Source organism: Triturus cristatus, chromosome 4_1 (genome assembly GCF_964204655.1).
Source record: "Triturus cristatus chromosome 4_1, aTriCri1.1, whole genome shotgun sequence".
NCBI lineage: Eukaryota > Metazoa > Chordata > Amphibia > Caudata > Salamandridae > Triturus > Triturus cristatus.
The window spans coordinates 630,093,551-630,117,293 of NC_140585.1; positions in this window are offsets into that span (position 1 = coordinate 630,093,551).

Here is a 23,743-nt window from a genome sequence, read left to right on the forward strand (position 1 = left end):
TAAGGCTCAACGACACAGATTGTCTCATTGAGGTACTCGCCGGTCGCCTTGGTGTCTCACCCACACTCTGAGTATGGCTCTTACTGCGGTGCCACTCTGATGTTACTGAGGAGGATGTGGGCGTTACCACTGCACTACTGGGAACAGGGCTAGAAATGCCTCCCTCTTCTTCACCTTCCACCGCAATAATATCGCTCCCTGATTCACCTTGACCAACTTCAATGGGTTGAGTTTTTCTACTTTCTTTTAACTTAAGTAGGTGAGCCTCCCACACGATATTGTGGTGTATTCTGAGATGACTTGCTTGTCCTCCGGTACCATAGTTTGTACCAAGCTTACCACGCCGAACACCTTGCCGACAAATTGAGCATATAGCAACGTTCTCCTCCTTGGTGCTAACAGAAAAGAAATCCCAAACTGGGGAGGAGAACTTTCTGGCACTGCTGGATGTGCCACTTTCAACACCAGATGAACTTGAGGGGGTGCTTGAAAATATGTGACCCTTTCCACCTACACTGTGACTTTTACTACCACTACCTACTGAGATGGTTGAGCTGGATGTAGGTCCCTGCCGGGCCTTGGAAAATATGGCAGCTGGAGGTAGTGGTGGTGTAACCTGTGTTGGTGAGATCCGTGCTACATCCCGCTCAGTAGCAGTCTTTCTGGATAGGGTGAGAATGTCGGTCTCCAATCCCTTTGGGGCGGGAGTAATGTGCGTGATGACTGGCTCGTCTTCATCAACATCATCACCCCCCTCTTCTACATCTACCTCCATAACTCTAAGTTTTTCTGGGACCTTCCTTTTCAGAAGCATTGGCTTGTGGCGTATATCACTCTCAGACCGAGCTGGTGGTACCCAAGTGTCATCACGATCATCAGAAGCGGGGCTTGAAGAAGAAGATGATGGACTAAGCCTCCTTTTCCTTGCTGGTCGTCTGGAAGACAATAGATCTTCTGAAACAGTGGTTTGACTTTGCTCCACTTTGTCTGCAGGAAGCTCGATTTCCTGAAATGCCCCTACATCAGGAGCAACAACTACTATGGTGGGCTGTTGCGTCGGCTGCTGCTGTTCTTGTTGCGGCGGCTGCTGCTGCTGTCCTTGTTGCAGTGGCGGCTGCTGCTGTTCTTGTTGCGGCGGCGGCTGCTGCTGTCCTTGTTGCGGTGGCGGCTGCTGCTGTTCTTGTTGCGGCGGCGGCTGCTGCTGTTCTTGTTGCGGCGGCGGCTGCTGCTGTTCTTGTTGCGGCGGCGGCTGCTGCTGTTCTTGTTGCGGCGGCTGCTGCTGTTCTTGTAGCGGCGGCTGCTGCTGTTCTTGTTGTGGCGGCTGCACACTGATCTGCTGAGTTTGCACCTGCGTTGAACTTGATTGTGTACTACTTTGCGGTAATGACATTTCTTCAACATCGCTGCTCGTTAGTAGACTGGCTAACTCTGCGACACTAAAGCCCTTGGGCCTAGGTTGGTGGGGTTGGACCGCTGTGCTGCTCCCAGCTTGGTTCCCGGACAACGCTTTGGTGCCAAAAAAAACATTGGCCGGCACACCACCAGTCGTGGTTAATGGCACTTGCTTTTTCTGTTCCTTCTTCTCACCGGCAACTTTCTTGGTACTGGACCTGGTACCTTTCTTTGGGGCCATCTTCTTCAGATGTCAGGCAGGATGCAGATGCACAACAAGTTCTGGTCTCACGTGGACGTGATGCGCAGCAGGACTTCTGGCTGGCTGGCAGTACAACGGGTAGCCGGGTGATGCTGATGACACCTCCTACTCTGTCTTTTGTGAACCTAAAAGCAAATAAGACAGGAGAAGAACATCAGTGAAATGTTGCATTTGTTGTTGTGGTTCAGTTACTTAGTACTGTACTAGTGCAAACAAAAGATAGTCTAGCCATTTATGACTTTTTTTTTAACTAGAGCTATGTTATACTACTAGTACTGTGTACAGCCACACACTACACTCTCAGGAAGGATAGGAAAGTTAATAATAAACAACAAAATAAAAATGTAATGGAAGTGGGGTGGACCATTGCATTATTTGAGCATCTCTGCATCCATGGAGCTGCTGCTGGCAAAGGGGGTGGATGGATGGAAGCAGTAAGCCAAAGAGCCAATAGGAAAACCATGCAGGCCTATGGCAAAAGCAGGACACTAATAACTCACAGTCCAAACACCAAAAAAGGCCACCACCCACATGGACACACACAAATCACAAACAAGCCGGGGGCCTGGGAACCACCAGGAGCTGACAAAAGGCCTATAAAAGCCAGGTAAAGGATGCCTGCTAAAGCACACTGCTCGGCCTTTTTAATGCAACAAAATGTAAATACGAACATTCACAGGCCCCAAAAAGCTCTGCAGGTTGCATGCATTGAACACCAACACACCAGACACATACAACAAAAGCATGTCTTTAAGATAACCAACATCAGAAAGGCCACCCCAAAAAACACACTTCCCCAACTCAATGCAATGCCATCCATGCCCTAAATGATGTCTAAATTCAGCAGATCACACAGAAAACACTCGATTAATAAAGCTGTGGCTACCTGCTCTGATCGTAGTGGATGAAAAAGCAGGCCTGTTGGCACACAAGGCCAGGCAAGCTTGCAGGCCTAGGCCTCAAAATGGCCACCAGCCACATGGCCAGGCCCAACAACATCACAAAGGCCACCCCCAAAAAACACACTTCCCCAACTCAATGCAATGCCATCCATGCCCTAAATGATGTCTAAATTCAGCAGATCACCCAGAAAACACTTCATTAATAAAGCTGTGGCTACCTGCTCTGATCCTAGTGGATGAAAAAGCAGGCCTGTTGGCAGACAAGGCCAGGCAAGCTTGCAGGCCTAGGCCTCAAAATGGCCACCAGCCACATGGCCAGGCCCAACAACATCACAAAGGCAACCCCCAAAAAACACACTTCCCTAACTCAATCCAATGCCATCCATGCCCTAAATGATGTCTAAATTCAGCAGATCACACAGAAAACACTTGATTATTAAAGCTGTGGCTACCTGCTCTGATCCTAGTGGATGAAAAAGCAGGCCTGTTGGCAGACAAGGCCAGGCAAGCTTGCAGGCCTAGGCCTCAAAATGGCCACCAGCCACATGGCCAGGCCCAACAACATCACAAAGGCCACCCCCAAAAAACACACTTCCCCAACTCAATTCAATGCCATCCATGCCCTAAATGTGCTTGAAAATGAAATACATTCAAAAAACAACAAAAGGAACAGTTGCTTCATCATGCCCACACACACACCCATGAGGCCATGCCCATGGCTAGCTCGGGCCTACTACTACTACTACCCACAAAATAAAAAAGGAATGATGATAATTAATTATCAAAAATAAATTGTAGGTACAACAACTGCAATGCCCACAATCAAACAAACACAACAACCACTTACTTGTAAAATATCCTAATCCTGAAATCCAATTGCAATGATGCAGCAGACAAAAAGAGTGATCGTTCCAGCTCCAAATCCAAAGGCAGAATGAGCAGGAGATGGACAAAGCACTGGGAGGAGCCTGCTGGACAGGAACAGGAAGTTGGAGATTCTGTGTCACTTCCTCCCTCTCTCCACCTTTTAAAAAAATGACTCCTTGCACAAAAAAGGAAAGCCAAATGTCAATGTAAGGAGTTCTTTTCATCCAAAATCAGCATTTGCAGATGGTTTCATGCTGCTAGAGCCGATATTCCTCTCCAAATTGTAAATTCTACGTTGTTGAGTTCTCAAGCTTCACATTACTTCCGCCGGCGTGTCGAAAACGACATGATCGCGTTCGGGGTCTCTTTCTCCTGTTCGCGTTCGATTACACGTGCCCACGTCCTCATCCTCTAGCTCGCGATGTAGAATGACATGTTCGAGATCTCAATCTTCTCATACTCGCGCGGTGCATGATCGCGAGAAGAAAGACGTGATCGCGCGACAAATGACGTGATCGTGTGACAAATGATGTTAATGCGGCCGCGAACTGTCGCGAGACAGCGCAAAATGGCTACCAAAATTCAACATCTCGTGGAGAACGCGACCGGGTCAAGAGAACTTGTCGGCGAACGCGGGGTTTCAGGTAAGGCGATCGCGCGAACGCGAGAATGTATTTTTTTACAGCGCGAGCAAGACACAAATTATCGCTAAGCTGCGGAATGCGGAAATTTTGACATTTTCACGCTTTCCGCGGAACGCGAAAATGCCAAAATATCGCAATTTCCGCGAACGGAACGGAATTTTGGCCCAGGCCTACTCTCTACATCGAGTGACACCAAAAACGAAGTATTGGGGTCATAGTGTATGTCCGCTAGAAGTCCTAGGAGGTCTTTAGTATCTTTCAGGTATGTGCTGGTGGACTGGACCAGTGGTTGTAAGAAATGGTCACAGAAGCGTGACAGGGGTTCCAATAGGGACCCGATGCCTGAGATGATGGGGCGTCCAGGGGGAGGAGTTCTGTTCTTGTGGATTTTGGGGACAGTATAGAAATATGGTATTTTGCCTTGTGTAGTGGTGAGGAAGTTTGCCTCGTTTTTAGAGATCTGGCCAGTCTGTTCCGCATCTTCCACTAGGGTTTGAATCCGAGTTTTCAAGGAAGTGCTGGGGTCATGTGTGAGCAACTCATAGTTTTTGTATCATTGAGTAAGCGCTCGCATTCTAGATGATAGTCATCTTTGTTGAGTATTACCGTGCCTCCCCCTTTATCGGCTGGTTTGATTATGATCTCGGGGTTATTTTTCAGTGATTGTAGGGCCATCCGTTCTAGCTTGCTTGTATTTTGGAACGTGTGGGGTTCGTTGAGAGCTTCAATTTCTTTGAACACTATTTGCTCATATACCAAAATTTCCGGCAGGGTAGAGCTGGGTGGTGGCATGAAGGAGGACTTAACTCTTAAGGTAGTGTCCCCTTGATCCCCTCTTCCCTAGCGCTGCGCACAGGGGCATAGCAACCCCCCCTTCTTTTAATATCCCATCCCAGATTTATTAAGCGACACGCTCTGCCGCTCGGCACCAGCAAGCCCTGACCTTGAAGCGCTCACTGGGTTTCTCACTGTGATACACCTCTACTATTATCATTTTGAGGCCTCACACTACTACTACCTACTCGCCTGATGCCTTTCACTCACCAGGCATCCTGCGTGCATAGTTTGCACCACTACCTGTTTTCACTGTTTGTCTTGTCTTGATTGCAACCACTTGGTTTATAGAGTTAACAGAGAGGCTTGCGTCTTCATTGCACCTTAAATTGATTTGCCTTCGACAAACCATATGCTTAGCAGCATGCAACACTAGCACAGTTTGTGTGTTGCCACAGGTACGATCCTCCTACAGATAGGTTTGTTCCATCACAGCACGTAAGATTGCATTTTATAGTTGCTGTTATACTCAGAACCCATGTGTCATTGTTATACATGTTCTTGTGCTGTCTTTTTCCTCCCACAGGTCTTTTTTCGCTGTGGTGTCCGCAAGTTCGCAGACACCGGGTCCACACACCTTAGCGAGTGTGTAGGTAATCAACCTTTTAATTTTTTCACTTATCACGTGGCACCCTTCACTTTGCCACTCACTTCTCTCACTGGTCCTGACGAAAGCTCCATACATCTCCATGAGGGCTGAAACATGTAGACCTACAACACGAACAAGTATTAGATAATAATTTCTTTCGTAGTTGCATCACATACCTTGTTATTAATATATCCTGAGCCGCCAGCAATAAACTCCCAACGGCAAGGACTCTCAGAGATATTTTTAATCTTCACGACATCACACTCTTGCACCACACCAGCTCCGCTGTAGTCAGGCGTCGTAGCACAACTGGGGGGCATTCGGCCACCCGGTTGGGACCCCAATGATGAAGCATGACACCAACCAGGTTGGTGTGTGAGGGGTCTTTTAACTTACCTAGTGGGTTCCCAAACACTGTCTGACAGTGATACTACCACACATCGTTGGGTTCGTCCAACATTGATAAAACTGACATAGAAACAGGGGATACGGACGCACCCCACTCTTCCCTAGCTCTCTCGTTGTTCTCTACATATATTCACAGCGCACAGCTGTGAGAGCGTTCTTTTCCCTCTACATACTGCGCATACAATAACCCCCCCCCCTTTTTTTCCACTATGGCTGAGAACCCAGGCTTAGGGTTCACATTGGACCATGTCAATAGCATACTTGACAATCCCCCACTACTGGCAGATTTCAACATGGCAACCTCCATTGCTGAAACAGCTGACTGGGATAACCTGAATGAAAAGAAACGCAACCGGATAAGAACTATACTCCACGGAGTAATTCTAACCGAATATTTACGGAATAACACCGCACCAAGGGCCCTAATTGTCACCAATGCCCCACGTATCTTTCTCGAAGATCCCACCTTCCGTAAAGACTGGGCACAAATAGCATGGAGATGCACACGTGACTGGATGATTCTCATCATCCAAACGCCTTTCTGACGCCTTCCTCATTGAAATACAAGCTATGGAAACTCATTTTAAAGCAACACTTTCCTCATTCAAGAAAAGACTGGATGAAACCAATAAAGAAATAAATGAATACAAAGAAGGTCTTACCCAAAGTAAAATTACCAAATTCCAGAAGGATCTGAAAAGATTCTCCTACGCAAAGACTTACCCCTACGCCGAAGCTGACTACCAACCACCCCACCGTGCTGATACGTCAGGTACATCATCAGACGAAGATTCGTCAGGGAGCAGTGGCTCCAGCAACAGCAGCTACCGCAGACGCCAGCAAGGCATAGGTGGACAAACAGGATGGCAACAACCATGGGCTCAGAGGCCCCGGGGTCCCGATGTATTATACCCACCTATGTACCCTCAAATACACCCACAATTTGGCTACGGTTGGAACCCACCTTTTGGACCACCACCACCATACATGAACCAGAACCAGCCACAGCCTTTTTTAGGAAGAGGCCGACGAGGACGCGGAAGGAGACACAGAGGGAACTCAGTACACTGGCAAGACAACCCACAACAGGGAGCTCATACAAGGAGCCAGACCAGAGACCAACAACCAGGCCCGAGCACACGCTAAGTCTCATCACCAATCTCTCTAAACATGTTCTAACACCTACAGAAGAAGCCATCCTAGAGAAAGGCCTTGGCTATGCTCCCACAACCAAACTTGACAAGTTTAAATTGCATTGTGAACTAGCAGAGTTCTTTCGCAAACTTAAGCTCAAGGCTTTCTTCGAGAATGCCCCCATACTCACTGATCGAGGGGATCAAGGGGACACCACCTTAAGAGTTAAGTCCCCCTTCATGCCACCACCCAGCTCAACCCCGCCGGAAATTTTGGTATATGAGCAAATAGTGTTCAAAGAAATTGAAGCTCTCAAAGAACCCCAGACGTTCCAAAATACAAGCAAGCTAGAACGGATGGCCCTAAAATCACTGAAAAACAACCCCGAGATCATAATCAAACCAGCCGATAAAGGGGGAGGCACGGTAATACACAACAAAGATGACTATCATCTAGAATGCGAGCGCCTAGTCAATGATACAAAAAACTATGAGTTGCTCACACATGACCCCAGCACTTCCTTGAAAACTCGCATTCAAACCCTAGTGGAAGATGCGGAACAGACTGGCCAGATCTCTAAAAACAAGGCCAAATTCCTCACCACAACACAAGGCAAAATACCATATTTCTATACTGTCCCCAAAATCCACAAGAACAGAACTCCTCCCCCTGGACGCCCCATCGTCTCAGGCATCGGGTCCCTATTGGAACCCCTGTCACGCTTCTGTGACCATTTCTTACAACCACTGGTCCAGTCCACCAGCACATACCTGAAAGATACTAAAGACCTCCTACGACTTCTAGCGGACATACACTATGACCCCAATACTTCGTTTTTGGTGTCACTCGATGTAGAGAGCTTGTACACTAGCCTCCCACAAGATGACACCCTGAGAGTACTAGAAGAGGCTCTCAATGATGCCGACTGGCAATACCGAACGCCCCCTTCCTGTGTACTTAAATGTGCAACTCTTGTGCTCAAAGAGAATTACTTCAAATACGAAGGCAAGCTCTATCTCCAGAAGTATGGCACTTCAATGGGGAGCGTTTTTGCTCCCAGCATAGCGGGCCTGTACGTATTTAACTTTGAGACCAAACACCTCCTCAGTAACAATTTACGACGCATTCCTCAAATCAAATTTTACAAACGATACATTGATGACATCCTTCTGATCTGGGAAGAATCCAGCGAATTGCTGGCCACCTTCTGTGACTGGCTCAACACGTGTGACCCCAACCTCCGTTTCACACATAGCTCAGCCAGTCACCAGACCACATTCTTGGACCTGGATATACAAGCAGTATCAGGAGGCCGAATGAGCAAGACTCACTTCAAACCCACGGCCCGTAACTCTCTACTATACTTTACCAGTTTCCACCCCAGAGCTCTCCGAGTAAACCTCCCATATGGCCAATTCCTTCGTCTCCGCAGAAACTGCAGTGACACAAAGGATTATAAATTGCAAGCCACGGACCTTTGCCATAAGCTGCACCAACGCAGTTGCCCACCAAGACAGCCAACAAGAGGGCCAGAAACCAAAACCTCGAAGGCTTACTAGAAACCTACACCAAAGAACCAACACCTCTGCCACTAACATGCGTGACTACCTATAACACGGGGACCAACAAGGTTTCCCAAATCATCAAAAAAAAACTGGAAAATCTTGAACACAGGCAACCTTAACTGGGAACCTCCCCTCCTCTCGAACAAAAGAGCCAAATCCATTAAGGACACCATTGTATCTACCAGACCTACTCTCCTTCCCAGACCTACGAACACGGTCCTAAATGCCTGGGGCCTCCCTAACATCAAAGGACACTTTCCCTGCGGCAGCTGCAGCGTCTGCCACATCACTGAGATGACCAAACACCTCAACTTGGAACCTGGAAAAACATGGGAATTACGCAAGCACACCAACTGTAACACAGAACATGTTGTGTACCGGATAACTTGCCCATGCAACCTCATCTATATCGGTATGACTACCCGTAAAATAAAAAACAGGATCTGTGAACACCGCAGTACAATACGCTGCAAGAAAAACACCACTAAAATGACTAACCACTTTCTGGAAAAAGGCCACACGACCAATGACATGAGATGGGGCGTCCTGGAGGCTTTAGACCATAACCTACCCAACATCCAGAACCGCCTCTTGGAACAAGAACAAAGGTGGATATATCGTCTGTCCAGCAATATCACTGGCTTAAACAATAATATCCCCTATAACAGTCTCAGAAGATCCTAACTCTGCCCTTTATCAATGTATCCGGCTCTATTGAAGTCTTTAACCATTTGTCTCCACACATGTATCTGTACCTCCGGATGCCCAGCAGACCTACACGTTTATTCTCCTTTATTTGGCCCCTTGCTATTTCAGCGCTGCACATTGCAATCACTGCGCACGTGCGGATGTGGGTTTGACACTTCACCTCCCACACATGCGCGGCACACTCTTCCTCTATTGCGCATGTGACATATTTACGCATGTGCGGCAGGTCAACACTTCTCCGTTGCACAGACGCAGGCACCGCTCCCCCGCCCACGCCCACTGGCCAGACTGCACGTACCTTATGGAGCTCAATACTACTTAATCTACCTCCGCCATGGGTCCCACACCATCTGGGACCAAGGGAGACCCCAATAGGTGCCAGGCGGGTGCAGCTCTACGATCAAGTAAGGTGACGCGCGCCTTTCTCTGTGGATTGCACAGGCTTTCCACGCTCCGCCTCTCTCATGCTCGTTATCATTATTTTTCTCCTCACAGAAATTTGCATGAGGAGCGCATTATTTTATTTCTCCTCTTCCCTAGCGCTGCGCACAGGGGCATAGCAACCACCCCTTCTTTTAATATCCCATCCCAGATTTATTAAGCGACGCGCTCTGCCGCTCGGCACCAGCAAGCCCTGACCTTGAAGCGCTCACTGGTTTTCTCACTGTGACACACCTCTACTATTATCATTTTGAGGCCTCACGGTACTACTACCTACTCGCCTGATGCCTTTCACTCACCAGGCATCCTAAGTGCATAGTTTGCACCACTACCTGTTTTCACTGTTTGTCTTGTCTTGATTGCAACCACTTGGTTTATAGAGTTAACAGAGAGGCTTGCGTCTTCATAGCACCTTAAATTGATTTGCCTTCGACAAACCATACGCTTAGCAGCATGCAACACTAGCACAGTTTGTGTGTTGCCACAGGTACGATCCTCCTACAGATAGGTTTGTTCCATCACAGCACGTAAGATTGCATTTTATAATTGCTGTTATACTCGGCACCCATGCGTCATTGTTATACATGTTCTTGTGCTGTCTTTTTCCTCCCACAGGTCTTTTTTCGCTGCGGTGTCCGCAAGTTCGCAGACACCGGGTCCACACACCTTAGCGAGTGTGTAGGTAATCAACCTTTTAATTTTTTCACTTATCACGTGGCACCCTTCACTTTGCCACTCACTTCTCTCACTGGTCCTGACGAAAGCTCCATACATCTCCATGAGGGCTGAAACATGTAGACCTACAACACGAACAAGTATTAGATAATAATTTTTTTCGTAGTTGCATCACATACCTTGTTTTTAATATATCCTGAGCCGCCAGCAATAAACTCCCAACGGCAAGGACTCTCAGAGATATTTTTAATCTTCACAACATCACACTCTTGCACCACACCAGCTCCGCTGTAGTCAGGCGTCGTAGCACAACCGGGGGGCATTCGGCCACCCGGTTGGGACCCCAATGATGAAGCATGACACCAACCAGGTTGGTGTGTGAGGGGTCTTTTAACTTACCTAGTGGGTTCCCAAACACTGTCTGACAGTGATCGTACCACACATCGTTGGGTTCGTCCAACATTGATAAAACTGACATAGAAACAAGGGATACGGACGGACCCCACTCTTCCCTAGCTCTCTCGTTGTTCTCTACATATATTCACAGCGCACAGCTGTGAGAGCATTCTTTTCCCTCTACATACTGCGCATACAATAACCCCCCCCCCCCTTTTTTTCCACTATGGCTGAGAACCCAGGCTTAGGGTTCACATTGGACGATGTCAATAGCATACTTGACAATCCCCCACTACTGGCAGATTTCAACATGGCAACCTCCATTGCTGAAACAGCTGACTGGGATAACCTGAATGAAATGAAACGCAACCGGATAAGAACTATACTCCACGGAGTAATTCTAACCGAATATTTACGGAATAACACCGCACCAAGGGGCCTAATTGTCATCAATGCCCCACGTATCTTTCTCGAAGATCCCACCTTCCATAAAGACTGGGCACAAATAGCATGGAGATGCACACGTGACTGGATGATTCTCATCATCCAAACCTCCAAACGCGTTTCTGACGCCTTCCTCATTGAAATAGAAGCTACGGAAACTCATTTTAAAGCAACACTTTCCTCATTCAAGAAAAGACTGGATGAAACCAATAAAGAAATAAATGAATACAAAGAAGGTCTTACCCAAAGCAAAATTACCAAATTCCAGAAGAATCTGAAAAGATTCTCCTACGCAAAGACTTACCCCTACGCCGAAGCTGACTACCAACCACCCCACCGTGCTGACACGTCAGGTACATCATCAGACGAAGATTCGTCAGGGAGCAGTAGCTCCAGCAACAGCAGCTACCGCAGACGCCAGCAAGGCAGAGGTGGACAAACAGGATGGCAACAACCATGGGCTCAGGGGCCCCGGGGTCCCAATGTATTATACCCACCTATGTACCCTCAAATACACCCACAATATGGCTACGGTTGGAACCCACCTTTTGGACCACCACCACCATACATGAACCAGAACCAGGTTGGTGTGTGAGGGGTCTTTTAACTTACCTAGTGGGTTCCCAAACACTGTCTGACAGTGATCGTACCACACATCGTTGGGTTCGTCCAACATTGATAAAACTGACATAGAAACAGGGGATACGGACGCACCCCACTCTTCCCTAGCTCTCTCGTTAATCTCTTTAATGAAAGGATAAGCAGAAGAAAATATTATTGTTTAAAGAAAACTTTGGTTCATTTTGAATTTTGCCACAAGAGTATTTTGTGTCTTAAAGAATGAGGTGGGAAATAGAAGATGCTCTAAAATTGTAGGGATGGCACTGTTAATGATAACTTTAATTGTATTAGGTGGCCTATTTGGTGTACTTATTGACTCCTGAAGGAAATGTTTCAGATCATTTAAAAGGTAATGTTGGGGAGAATAGGTGGCCTAACAGTTAGAGCGGTGGACCTCAAAGCTGAGGAATTGGGTTCAAGTCTCAGCAGGGACACTCAACATCCTGAGATTCAGGGCAAATCACTCAATCTTCCCGTGCCGAACAAAAATGATTGTGTCCATCTCTATTGCAACTGGTGCTCTTGTAAAGCACTCTGATACCTGATAACTTCGAAGTTTGCACTATATAAAACTCCCCCCCCCCCCAAAAAAAATGTTGAAGTTAGGACTAACTGTGATCAATTAAAAAAAATTATACCAGTACACGAAAGAGCATTTAGTTAGTGGTCTTAAGGATTATGTCTATACTGAATCGATTAGGGAATACATAGAGATAGCAGAAATTAGAAATTACGTACGCATAATCTTCTTACATTGCCTAGGGAAGGTTCGACATATGTACAATTTGAGATTGCATACTCATTGTCATATACTGTTTTCTTTTTTTATTGCTTTTAATCATGGAAATTCATATTATGGATAGGTATACACAGCCAAGTCTCTAACATTTCATTAAATTCATAATCTAAACTTTCAATATCAAGAAATACAATGTTATATATGTAAATATCTATAGTAGCATAAACTTGCCTTACACCCAACCTGTATTTGGATTAGCAACATTGATTAAGAAAGTGACGCAAACCATCCCCTCAGAAAGTGTGAATGCATCTAGACAAAAAAAAGCCTATACTGTAAATACCAAAAAGTTATTAAACAGACAGAAAGTCCCAGAACATACCACCAGACTAACATGCCCCTCCAGGCTTTATCCACCTATTCCCTCCATCCAGGTGGTAACCGCAGCCCAAATTCTTCATCCCAAGCCTCTTTTCCTAGATGCTTTGAGATCATACAAAGATACTTCAGCGTTATAGATTGCCAACAACCAGGCTCTCCACATCTCAAAGATGGGGGGATCTGGGCTTAACCACTGAGATGCATAACTGGGCAACTGCCATAGCCAGAAATAATAAATATGCTCCACACATTACCACTTCATTGTTAAGCATATGATCATTAACCCCCCCCCCCAATCATCAATATAGGAGTTATTTGAATCTGTGCACCTAAAATTGATGCCAAAAACATCTTGATCTCCTTGTTTGGGGCATGAAAAAAACACATGAAAGCTGCTATCCGCTACCTCACATTTCGCAACCTTTGCCGGGGTATGGTATAGATTAATAACTGTCATAAAGTGCTGGTTTTTCAAACTGGCTGTTAAAAGGACCTTGTTCCCTAACTCCATATATTCATAAATGTTGGGCTCCTCCACCCCTAATCTAGTCTCCCACTTGAAAAGTTGTTCCTCAAAATCATCTGGTAACTCCTGAATCTATAGCTGATATATTAAACCAATCATAGCTTTCCTTTTTATTGCTTCAATCAGAGCGATCAGAATTGCCGCATTTAAATCCTTCATACTTTTAAGGAGAATATCCAGAAGCTATAAATACTTTAAAAAAGTGTCCCTGGTCAATCCATATCGTTCCTGCAATTCAACAAATGAACAAAAATGTCCATTTATAAAACTGTTCATTTATATACAGATTCCCAAAGGATGACATACCTCTCTGTACGCAACTAGATGTTCCTTAAACTTGAAACACTGCTGAGAGGATTGATGAAGCCGTCATAGGAGTTTACATGGTGACTTTTGGAATACCAGCTATATGTTTAACCTGCAGTCAAACCTTTTATGCAGACTTTAGAACCTTAAACCTCGTCTTTTTGTAATAGCTATGTTCAATATTCTTAGCTAGAAAACCTTTAACTTCATACCCCCAAGTCAATTCATAAGTAGAAGGGGCCTCTACAATTTTTGTCCCCCCCCCCCCGTACCGGGTTATCAGTGAGCAAAATTCCCATATGTTGTATCATACAAGCTCAGTGATAGAAAGTAAAGCTATGGACTGCCCCCCCCCCCCCCCCTTGGCAAGATCATCCACTTCTCTTCTCTTTTGGGACTTCGATACCCCCATAGAAATCTAAATCACAGTCTCTTTAGGCTAGATAACCATACTTAATTTCTAATGGGACTTTCCTAAAGATGTATAATATCTTTGGTAAAATCGTCTTTTTAGCATGTTATTTCTATCAAACAAACATGAATGTAAATGATCAATTTTATCCAAATTGCACTTAATATTATCTAATAGCTGTGCCAAGTTCAGTTCTTCTATCCTATCTATGGCTGCTGTAAGTTTCACCCCAAAATATGCGCCTCCAAAACCAACTGCAGGTTGTGAAATCTGATTCCCTCTGTACGAACAATTTGTGTTTTACTTTTGTTCAGCTTGTACCCAGAACATGTCCCAAACTGCCTGGTTAAAGCCTTAACGTCAGAAAGTGCAGTAGATGGATTAGTCGTGAGGACCGCTATATCATCTGCATAGGCAACGGACCGATATTCCACCTGATTAACAACCACAGATTTAATATGTGCTCGGTTCTCTAATTTTCTAAAATGGGATCTATATAAATGGCAAATAAAATTGGAAGCACGGACACTCTTGTCTAGTCCCCCTGGAGATGGTAATACTTTCAGACTCTAATGGCCTGGATGAATTTATCCCAAAGCCATTCCACTGTTGTCCAGAGGAACTCACTTGAACTCCAGGTCTTTCTTTAGGGAGATGACTGGATCCAATACCCCCTGAAACCTTTCGCAGTTACAATGCCTTGTAATAACAACGAGCTGCGAATGGAATCAAGGGGAAAAGGGTTGGGATGAGAGAGAGAAAAAAGAGCGCAAACAGCACAGGAACTCTGGGAACCAGTCTCTCTCTCTGGATTCAGGGTGAGGTTATTATAAGTTTTGTCTGGGACTGTTTCCTAGGTTGTTCACTGGAATAGTCTATGGGCAAATAATCAATAGTTAATGGAATCACTCTACTTCACTAACACATGCATTCTCCCTATTAGTAAGACTCGTAGCCTCTTAATCTTAAATCATTTAACTGTACATGCCTAATTACATGTTATCTTTCTGCTACGGTCTGATTCCTTGAATCAGAAGCCGAAAGGGTATGCAGTTCCTAAGTGGGTCATCCAGTGGGCGAGTACAGAGAGAAAAGGGTTGACAATCTACCTTGGGGCGCCAACGGCAAGGGTCCTCCAAGGGAGGTAAGTAAGGAGGCGGGGGAATTCGGAACTATGGCCCTCACACACCCAGCCAGCTAGGTGTCATGCTTCATCATCGGGACTGCTCCTCTACGGGTCGGCGCTGCAATACCCGACGGGCACCCAATGATGGGGCTCTTTGGCGGAGATCTTTTGTTCCTTGCCGTTTGGTGAGGTGTGGGTGAGGGACCCAGGTTAGTGTAGATATTATGTGGTGAAAGTGCAATTTAAAACAGGTTAGGTAGTCCACAAATGTATTTTAATGAAGTGGCTCCTACCTGATTAAAAATAAAATTAGAGCGGAAACTCCTATCTTAAATTTAGTGGTTTAAGATTATAGTGCTCTGCTCTATACTGGTCAACATGTTTCTTGCCAAACTGTCTGAGAGGCCAGATGGCAATTTATCAGGACCAAAGTATAAACTATCTACACCCTGTGGTGGTGACAGTAATCTACCTACCACGTATGTTTTAGGATAATTACCTAAACACAGAAGAAGAAAATCTAAGAAAGGAGGGAACAAAAGGGGGCATCAAAGTAAATACTTCTTGATTATAGTGCATGCTTACTTAAGCCATAACTCTCTGTATCAATAGAACATGACGCATAGTGCTTACACTGGTGACTCATAAAAATATTGTTCATGGTGTGCTGACAGGCAGAACAAATTGTGATTGCCAACAAAGATGGATGTAATTAAATTCACTACATTCAATCAGAGTAAAAACAGTAACGAACAATCATAAAAACTCCACTCTTACGGGTATGTCAAGACAAAAGACTCACCCTATTAGATTTTAAATCAAGCTTCAACAGTACCAGCAGCGCTGTGGCACATCAAGGATAATTATCCTAAACAAAAGACAAGGGTATTGTGGGTTACCAAACCCCGTCGGTAAAGACTTAACCGCCTTCGATTGACTTCTGGAGCTCAGAGTGGCTCCGGAACAAGTAGGTGCCCCCAGTGAAGATTGCTGCCCATTCAATAGCCATGAAGCAGCCCGGTTAACGTACTAGCTGCCTTTTGTTTGAAAAGTATATGTAAATATGCAAGTCTGTTTCTGCTGGCTCGGCATTAACACAGGACAGTGCAGTTGGCAGGAACACAAAGCGAGACCTTGTTAGGGAGTGCTTAGAAAGGGGGTGTTAAGGGCAAGCGGGGGTGCACTCTTTCCCCTTCTCTGAGAGTCTTCCTTCAGAGCACACTGAATGCAAAACTTTCTGTAGCTCGAGCCAGAGAGGGAGAACACGCAGACTATAAAGAGACAAACTGAGGGGCAGATTTACATCGGACCTGCGCCACTTTTACGCCGCCGTTGCGTCACTCTTGTGACGCAGCGGCTGCGTAAACCCTGCGCCATGTTGCGCCCCATTTACAACGTGACGCATCTAGGGAGATGCGTCGCGTTGTAAAGCTTGCGCCACATGTGGGCGTACCTGCACAGGGGGGGGGGCGTTCCGGCGCAGGAACGCCTCTGAAAAGTGGCTGAGTGAAATGTACAAGATTTCACTCAGTCACTTTTCCAGCCATGCTGCGTCAAAACCCTGCGCCTGCTTGAAGCAGGCGTAAGGATTGACGCAGCATTGTAACGATAGGGCACTCCCGAGCCTTGCTGGAGCTGCGTCGCGCTTGCGACGCAACTCCAGCAATGCGCCAACCTTCCGCTATCAGATGCGTCACGCATCTGTTTATCCTTGCGCCACGATGCGCTGCATTGTACATGCGGCGCATCTATTGTGGCGCAAGGGTAAACTTTCGTGACGCATCTTTCCTGGCGCATCCCTGCTAATTTGCAGGGATGCGCCAGGAAATTTAAATCTGCCCCATAGTTACTAGCTTGTGGTGAGATGTTACAAAGACCCTTGGCGCGCATTTCCACAGAACTGCGCCGTAGTTGTCCCACGCATTTTTTTTTATATATATACTTTAATTTCACGCCCGAAAACATGGCCTCTGCTGGCTACTCTACATTGTATCCGGGTGTGGACCGTGGAGGATGAAAGCGCTTTGTTTTTCAGGTCCCCAGGGAGGGAGGTAAGGTGACTCTCCCCAGCCACAACCTTTTTTTTTCATTCTCCGAGAGCAGTCGCCCCTCAGCTTGAGATTAACAATTGGTAGCAAACATTTAAACAATTTTATTTTGCATACACAACAGCAACACAATTTATTTACTGGGAAGTTGTTACCAGCCTTACTTTCTGGTGAAAAGTAAACACTGCAAGGTTGTGTTTGGATGCCCATTCTCTCATGAAAAGAAGGATATCGAAACAGCCATGGCTGGTTCACACTAATCTGAAATCTTTTTGTATTTGTTCATTTTCTGATCACTAAGAACTCAGCAGTCATCTTGAGGATTTGGGACTCTGGTAAAGACATATTCTGGAAGCCCCTTTTCGGAACAACTTTGAATTTTATTATGCATTTTCTGCTAATTCAGGCCACCAGGATGCCAAACAAAACTTAATTATACAACAAACATTCGGTTACAAAAGACAATTAAAATATGTTTTGCCAGGGGATCAAAAAATCCTTACGTTGATATGAACTAGTGAGAGATGGTGGCAGAGGTCGAGGTATGTAGTGAAGATGGAAACTGGTTGAAATATGAAAATAGGGGAAATAGAGGGGGGTGTTCACTTATCCAGGGAACCCTGGGCAATTGCTGACTTTGCACTGGGGGTGTAGGGGGTCAGTGAGATTCAGAGGATGCGAACCTCAATTTCTCAACTAAAAAGCATTTGCAATGCAATAGGTCTCGCATTTATGAAAGTTTAAGCTATTGGCATTGTAAATGACAATGTATTTTATTTATGTTTCGAAAGCCAAAACATAAATAAAAGCTATTGTCATTTACAATGCCAAAACTCGAACTCGCGTAAATGCGAGCCCTGTTGCATTGCAAATGCTTGTTTTTATTTCAGGAATCAGGCAGATAGAGGACTGCCTGACCCAGAAAGGCACCGGAAGTCAGTTAGAGGCACACAGCAGGAATCGGCAAGACTTGTGGCTATCCGGCTGTAGACTGCGAGAGAACAGAAAAAAGCTGCAAGAAGACACGCTGATGAGGTAGTTGCTGGAGAACAGGTAAGTCCCATAAAGAACGGAGCGCAAGCGTTGAGCTCTCTGCTCATCAGTTATTTATAGCCAGCTTGGCACGTGCAGGATTGCACGCAGAGAGAGGGAAACAATTGACTCTGTGCGCGTGCAGAATCGCTGACACGTTCCTGCACTGGTTGGAAATGTGCAGCAACCGTGAACTGGTATAACGTGCTCAAAGCAAAATGTCAGGTGAGAAAAAGACATGTGCATAAAAGAAAATACAGAATCAAAACAAATAAGTCTAAATTGTCTAAACTTAATACAGAGTGGTATTCAATGTACAATGTTACAACATGTTGTTGTAAAATTCAAGAAAGCACCATACATTTGATACTATAGAATACACGAATAGTCATGTTTGATGTCACACAATGTATATCATTCATTCTAGTGACCAGAGTAACAACATGTACCACACAGTATGTATGAAATCTCCTCTGCCTCGCTATGGCAAGGGACAAGTGTGCCTGACCCAAGAAATGTAGGGCCATGACAGTCGTTCCCCCAAAAGAACACCCCACCGGGTGTGGCTTGTCAGTATGGCGTGCATGAAATTGTTGCACTAAATGAAGATGGGAGGCTGCTTCCCACAAATTTACTGAAGCATCATACCCTTTCCATGAAATCAAATAGTACAAACGACCCAGCAACCACCTAGAGTCCAGGATGCATTGTAGCTCATATTCTAAATGTCCATTTATAGGTATGGGAGGTGGGGGTGTCGTGACTTATATCTCCTGATGATAGGGTTTTAGCAGATAACATGGAACACTGGATGGATAGGACATTCAGCAGGTAGCTCTAATTTTAGAGAGACTGGATTCACTATTTGTAAAATCTTGAAAGGGCCTATGTACCTGTGAACAGGTTAATGTGATCCTTCTATTTAGAGATTTCTTGTAGATAACCATACTTGGTCTCCAGGATTGTAACCAGGAGCAGGTTCTTGTTTCGTATCTGCTTTTGATTTTATGGACTCTTTCTGTAGAGATAGTTTAGCTTGTATCTGGATGTCGATTAATTGTCGCAAACACTGAGCGACTGTACGAACTAACGGAGTAGGTAAGGTAATCAGTAGGGTTCTTGGATGATATCCTGTGAGGAAATAGAAGGGGATGCAATGAGTCCCTGCATGCACACTGTTATTGTATACAAACTCAGCTATTGGCAAGGCTATATCCCATTCACTGGTGACTGTGGCTAAGAGACAGAGGAGTATTTGCTCTAAGGATTGGTTGACCTTCTCCGTTTGGCCGCCTGATTCTGGATGGTAAGCAGAGGACAGGGCAACTTCAATTCCTAATGTCTTACATAAGACTTTACAGAATCAAGAAGTAAATTGACTACCACATTCTGAGATGGTCTTGGAAAGTAAGCCATGCAAACGTATTACATGCTACAGAAAGATATTAATAAACTCTGTAGCTGTGGGTAATTTTGGCAATGGGAGGAATTGATAAGAAGTCTACAACCAGTAGAATTGTAGTGTAACCTCAAGCTGGGGTAGGTTTGTTAAACAAATTATACTAACAGTATGAAAAGGACAGGGTTGTATTGGAAGCCGGTGTAGGAGTCCTGATGGTGCTTGGTGAGAGATTTTTTGTTGTGCACAGACAGGACATTTTGCAACATATCTTGATTCATAGAGTTCCACCAAAACTGTCAAGTGCCCAGCCCAGGACTTGTTCTCTCAAATCCTGAGTAGGTAGAAATATACAAGAGCTAGGAGAATACACCCCCATCATGGATGGTATGATTAGGTTTCAAGAGCCATTCTTGCGTGTTTACATCTTGACTCTGTAACCATAGGGTGGTACAAAAATCATTCTCAGCGGTTGTAGTTGCTAAAATATTTTCGAGAGGAATGATGTTGGGATGTACGGACTCTGATGTTGTATGCATTACCAAATCGAGATAAAATGTCAGATTGACACTGCTATGCTCCTGTGCAATATGTAATCAGAAAGTCATAGTTACTAAAGAAATTAAGCCATCTCATTTGGTGTGGTATCAAAGCCTTCCCTGATCCAAATACTTGTAAATTTTTATGATCGGTAAAGATGGTCACCGGATGTTTTGTCGCATAAGATGATGTTGTCATTCCTCAAAGACCAATTTGATGGCGAAGAGCTCCCTCTCTGCTACCGTATAATTTTGCTTTGCTGGGAGCAATTGTTGTAGTAAAATGCAATGGGATGTAATTGACCATCATCTGGCTGTCTCTGATACAAAACGCCTCCAACAGCAACCTTTAAAGCCTCTGCTTCAACCATTCTTTGTTTATCGGGGTCAGGATGCTTTAGCACAGGAGCTGATATGAATTTGTCTTTTAGAATCTGGAATGCTGGTGAAGCAGCTTCCTACCAAACAAAAGGTTTCCTTTGCGCAAAAATGAGTGATAGGGGCCACAATGTCGGAAAAGTTCTGGATGAATCATCTGTAAAGATTTGCGAAACCCAACACTCGTTGGATGTCTTTTATGCTGTTGGGCTCTGGTCACTTTAACATTGCTTCCACTTTGGTTGGGTCCATTGATATACCAGTTGGAGAAAAGAGATAGCCCAGAAAATCTACAGTGTGGGCATGAAAAGGGCATTTTTCTAGTTTGGCAAATAACTGATTTTCAAGTAATCATTGGAGAAAAGCCCGCACTTGTTCAACTTGTTCTTCCTCATTTTTTTGAATAATTGAGAATGTCATCAATCTAGCCAACCACATTGACATCCAAAAATTCCCATAATACGTCATTAATAAAGTATTGAAAAGTCGCCGGGGCATTACACAAGCCAAAAGGCATAATGGCAAATTCAAAAAGGAAGAATTTTGTTTGAAAAGTTGTCTTCAACTAATCATACTCTTTGACTTGTATATGGTGGTATGCTCCCCTGAGGTCTAGTTTGGTATACACATTTGAATGTCTGAGTTGATCTAACAGGACTGGAATCAACGGTAATGGATATTTGTTCTTAATGGTTGCCTTAATAAGGCTGCAGCAGTCAATACACACCCTTAAATCTCATTGCCCTTTTTTGGGACGAAAAAAAGAGGGGAAGACACTGGTGAAGTGGAATGTCTAATAAAACCTGTAGCCAGGAGTTCATCCATATATTGCCGTAAGTATTGTAGCTCTGCTTCTGTGAGTGCGTACACTCTACTACATGGCAGAGGAGCACCAGGAATTCGGTCTATATGGAAATCATAAGTTCTATGAGGCGGTAATGTGGTTGCCTTTACTGGAGACGGAGACCGACTGAACACGCCGGTAAAGAAACCCTGTGGCCGGGTGTCAGCAAGGGGATACGCACCCTGGTGCGGCGACGGTTCGCGACAAAGAAGTCTGAAGCTGGAAAGACAGAGAATCCAACAGTCAGCTAACAAAAGTGGAAGACGGAGACAACGGTGATCCGGAGGTCGGAGATTGGATAACACAGGTGGGGAGACCTGTGAGCCGGGTGGGTGTGGGAAGTAGTGCTAGCACATTTGGCGGAGCACTAAGTAGAGACCAGAAGAGTCTCTCTTCCCCCTGGCCTTTACAGTGAAAAGTGCCTCTCCTCACAGCTGGGGTTGGGCGCTGTGAGGAGATCCGGAGTTGCGGTCCTGGTGAGCAAAAGGGACCGGCGTAAATTAGAGGCCGGACACCAAATACGAACTCTGACCCGTGGCACTTTTGAGGAAACACGGGAGAAGCGGCAAAGCGGGGGAAATTCTGGGAAAACCTGTGAGCGGCCGCTGAGAGCCCTACACAAAACCTGCTTGGCCTACACTGAGCACATACGGCGGATCCCCTGATACTGCTCTGGGCACTGCAGTAGAAATGTGAAGACACAGCGAGTGGCAGATTGCGTCTTGTGTGAGAGAGGGCCCATGAAAGGGACAGTCGAGGGGTGGACTGAACTGTAAAGCAGGAGCAGATAAGATTATAAAAACAGGCACTAGAGAGTGGGACTGATTGAAGTGTGACATGGCCCAGCTTCAATATAGCCAACAGAAAGCCGTCTAGCACAAACACAAGAAGAGGTGAATAAAGAAAGGCCTGATCGGTATGATTAGGAAGGAATGCTGGAGGCCTGACTCGAAGATTTAACACTAGAACAAGATGATTCTGGGCACACGGGGCGGCCGAGATCCCTGACAAGCGGAGCTTGGGTGGAGAAATCGGGAGTCACCATGATGAAAGACAAAATGTCCAAGACACAGGTGAACAAAATCTCGAATTATGCTCAGCCCATGCTGCCGGGATTGGAACGCAGTGAAGAGCGTGCTAACAGTGGGAAGGCTCCCATAGAGCAGGGCCCTGAAGACCCCCTCACGCTAACAGACGTGATTCAGGCCATCCAAATGACCAAAGACGAGATGGTCCACAGGATCGATGCTGTGGCCATAGACGTAAACCTGTTGAGATGTGATTTAAGGAAGGTCTCGGACAGGGTGTTCATCACAGAAAAGAATGTTGACACATTGCGTTAGGAAACGAAAAGCCGAACTGCCACAGTGGTCGAACTAAAAAAACAGGTCATAAAACTGGATGAGAGGGCAGAGGACTCCGAAGGGAGATCAAGAAGGAGCAACCTAAGATTCGCAGGCTTCCCTGAAAAAGTGGAAGGTCCCTCAGTGGAATTATTCCTGGAAGACTGTAAAGTTAAAGAAACCGCCCCCATAAAACTCTCAAAATTCTTTAACATTGAAAGAGCGCACAAAGCGCTAGTATCACTGCCTAGTGCCCGAGCTCCCCCCTCGGGCCATCACTGCAAATATCTTTAATTATAGGGATAGAGACCATCTCCTCCAAATGTCCCGCAGCAGGGTGCAGTTCTCCTTTGAAGGCCATCCTATTTTGGTGTATCCGGACTATACACAAAGAGTGCAGGAACAGAGAAATCTTTCATCGCGGTCAAGCGGAGGCTGCGAGACTTGAACCTGAAATACAGCCTCATGTTCCCTGCAAAGCTGCAGGTTGAGAATGAGGGTCGTACATTATTATTTTTTTCAGCAGGAGACGCAAGTGAATGGCTGGATAGCAGGGGAGAGGGGGGGCAGTGACTGGCCTCGTCCACTCGATCCACAGGAAACCAAACAGCTAAATCCTCGACACAAGACAGAAGACAGTCCACATGACAACAGCGGATAGATAGAACAGGGGATCGAGGATGGATTAAAGTCCTCCAGGATGGCACCCTGCAAGCTTCTGACACTGAGAGGGGTCCGGAATCGGTAGAGATGACGCAAGATCCAGAGACTGATAATGGAGATCAGGG